This window comes from Cynara cardunculus (assembly GCF_001531365.2).
Source record: "Cynara cardunculus var. scolymus isolate 2C chromosome LG 13, CcrdV1, whole genome shotgun sequence".
Classification (NCBI taxonomy): Eukaryota; Viridiplantae; Streptophyta; class Magnoliopsida; order Asterales; family Asteraceae; genus Cynara; species Cynara cardunculus.
In genome coordinates, this window is record NC_037540.1 from 26,508,380 (window position 1) to 26,512,321 (window position 3,942).

Consider the following 3,942-nt stretch of genomic DNA (forward strand, 5'->3'; position numbering starts at 1 on the left):
TATGGAAAAATGGATCAAATCTCCTATTTTATAATGCTAAACTCAAGTTGGGCCGGTTTGGCCCGTCTAAGAACCCATTTGGATCTACAAACTCCCACTAAATTATAAACCCACTATAACCCAATAAATAATCAATTATTCTAAACAAATAATTGGATATTTTGGAACTTGGATGTTACATACAACAAGAGACAAAGATCTTACTGAAGAGTTTAGTATCTCATATACAGAGCCCGTGTTGTATTTCAAGAAAGATCAAGGCTTAAGTGCAGTAAAGGTTAAATGCTTGTTGTAGAACATCACTCCAGACACAGAGCGTCTGCATAGACATTTAGAGCCTCTATGTCTCCTACTTTCGTGGATTGCGCACATGTATTCCTAACTTTCCCGCAAGACCTCTAATTAGTCTGGGAAATGAATTTCTTAGTCCTCTTCATCTAAGCCTGGAGGCGAAATTTGAAATACATCAAGAGACAGAGCTTTTACTGAAGAGTTAAGTCTCACACATACAGAGCCTGTGTTGTATTCCGAGGAAGATCAAGGCTTAAGCGCAAAAAAGTTTAAGTGCTTGATGTAGAACATCACTCCAGACACAGAGCGTCCACATAGTACATGTAGAGCCTCTTAGTCTCCTACTTCCACGGTATGTGCACATGTATTCCAGACTTTCCTGCAAGACCTCTAATTAGTCTGGGAAACTAATATCTTAGTCCTCTTCATCTAAGTCTGGAGGAGAAATTTGGAATACATCAAGAGGCAGAGCTCTTACTGAGGAGTTAAGTGTCTCATATACAGTGCTCGTTTGTATTTCGAGGAATATCAAGGCTTAAGCGTAGAAATGTTTAAGTGCTTGATGCCGAACATCACTCCAGACACAGAGCGTCTACATAGTACATGTAGAGCCTCTTAGTCTCCTACTTCCACGGAATGCACACATGTATTCCAGACTTTCCCGCAAGACCACTAATTAGTGTGGGAAACTAATATCTTAGTCCTCTTTATCTAAGTATGGAAGCGAAATTTGGAATACATCAAGAGATAGAGCTTTTACGGAGGAGTTAAGTGTCTCATATACAGTGCTCGTGTTGTATTCTGAGGAAGATCAAGGTTTAAGCGTAGAAAAGGTTAAGCGTTTGATGCAGAACATCACTCCAGACACAAAGCGTCTGCATAGTACATATAAAACCTCTTAGTCACCTACTTCCACATAATGCGTACATGTATTCCAGACTTTCCCGCAACACCTCTAATTAGTCTAAGAAATGAATATGTTACTCCTCTTCACTTAACTCTGGAGGAGAAATTTGGAATACATCAAGAGACAGAGTTCTAACTAAAGAGTTAAGTGTCTCATATACAAAGCTCGTGCTGTATTTCGAGGAAGATCAAGGTTTAAGCGCAAAAAAGGTTAAGTGCTTGATGCAGAACATCATTTCAGACACAGAGCGTCTTATTCTCCTACTCCCACGGAATACACACATTTATTCCAGACTTTCCCTCAAGACCTCTAATTAGTCTAGGAAATGAATACCTTGGTCCTCTTCATCTAAGTCTGGACGCAAAATTTGAAATACAACAAGAGACAGAGCTCTTACTGAAGAGTTTAGTATCTTATATACAGAGCCCGTGTTGTATTTCAAGAAAGATCAAGGCTTAAGTGCAGTAAAGGTTAAATGTTTGATGTAGAACATCACTCTAGACACAAAGCGTCTGCATAGACATTTAGAGCCTCTAAGTCTCCTACTCCCGTGGAATGTACACATGTATTCCTAACTTTCCTGCAAGACCTCTAATTAGTCTGGGAAATGAATTTCTTTGTCCTCTTCATCTAAGTCTGGAGGCGAAATTTGGAACACATAAAGAAACAGAGCTCTTACTGAAGAGTTAAGTGTCTCATATACAGAGCCCGTTTTGTATTCCGAGGAAGATCAAGGCTTAAGCACATAAAAGGTTAAGTTCTTGACGCAGAACATCATTCCACACATAGAGCTTTTGCATAGTACATGTAGAGCCTCTTAGTCTCCTATTTCAACGGAATGCACACATGTATTCAAGACTTTCCCGCAAGACCTCTAATTAGTCTGGGAAACTAATATCTTAGTCCTCTTTATCTAAGTCTGGAGACGAAATTTATTATACATTAGAAGACAAAGATCTTATTGAGGAGTTAAGTGTCTCATATACAGTGCTCGTGTTGTATTCTGATGAAGATCAAGGCTTAAGCACAGAAAAGGTTAAATGCTTGATGCCGAACATCAATCCAGACATAGAGCGTCTGCATTGTACATGTAGAGCCTCTTAGTCTCCTACTTCAAAGGAATGCGCACATGTATTCCAGACTTTCTCGCAAGACCTCTAATTAGACTGGGAAACTAATATCTTAGTCCTCTTTATCTAAGTCTGGAGGCAAAATTTATTATACATCAAGAGACAGAGCTCTTTCTAAGGAGTTAAGTGTCTCATTTACAGTGCTCGTGTTGTATTGCGAGGAAGATCAAGGCATAAGCATAGAAAAGGTTAAGCGCTTGATGCAGAACATCACTCCAGACACTGAGCGTCAACATAGTACATGCAGTGCCTCTTAGTCTTCTACTCCCACGGAATGCGCACATGTATTCCAGACTTTCCAGCAAGACCTCTAATTAGTCTGAGAATTGAATACCTTAGTCCTCTTCATCTAAGTCTGGAGGCAAAATTTGGGTTAAATCAAGAGACATAGCTCTTACTAAAGAGTTAAGTGTCTCATATACAGAGCCAGGGTTGTATTTCGAGGAAGATCAAGGCTTAAGCGCAGAAAAGGTTGAGCACTTGATGCAAAACATCACTCCAGACACAGAGCGTCTGCATAGTACATGCAGAGCCTCTTAGTCTCCTACTCCCACGGAATGCGCACATGTATTCCAGACTTTCCTGCAAGACCTCTAATTAGTCTGGGATATAAATATCTTAGTCCTCTTCATCTAAGTCTGGAGGCAAAATTTGGAATACATCAAGAGACATAGCTCATACTGAAGAGTTAAGTGTCTCATATACAGAGTCTGTGTTGTATTTCGAGGAAGATCAAGTCTTAAACGCAGAAAAGGTTAAGTGTTCGATGCAGAACATCACTCCAGACACTGAGCGTCTGTATAGTACATGCAGAGCCTCTTAGTCTCCTACTTCCACGGAATGTGCACATGTATTCCAGACGTTCCCGAAAGACCTCTAATTATTCTGAGAAATGAATATCTTAGACCTCTTCATCTAAGCCTGGAGGCGAAATTTGGAATACATCAAGAGACAAAGCCCTTACTGAAGAGTTAAGTGTCTCATATACAGTGCCCGTGTTGTATTTCGAGGAACAAGGCTTAAGCACAGAAATGGTTAAGTGCTTGATGTAGAACATCACTCCAGACACAGAGCGTATGCATAGTACATGCAAAGCCTCTTAGTCTCCTACTCCCATGTAATACGCACATGTATTCCTAACTTTCTCGCAAGACCTCTGATTAGTCTTGGAAATGAATATCTTAGTCCTCTACATCTACGTCTAGGAGCGAATTTTGGATTACATCAAGCGACAGAGCTCTTACTGAATAGTTGAGTGTCTCATATACAGTGCATGAGTTGTATTTCGAGGAAGATCAAGGCATAAGCGAAGAAAAGGTTAAGTGTTTGATGCAGAACATCACTCCAGACACTGAGCCTCTGCATAGTATATGCAAAGCCTCTTACTCTCCTACTTCCACGGAATGCGCACATGTATTCCAGACATTCCCGCAAGACCTCTAATTAGTCTGGGAAATAAATATGTTAGTCCTCTTCACTAAGTCTGGAGGCGAAATTTGGAATACATCAAGAGACAGAGCTTTTACTGAAGAGTTATATGTCTCATATACAGTGCCCGTGTTGTATTCCGAGGAAGATCAAGGCTTAAGCGCTGAAAAGGTTAAGCGCTTGATG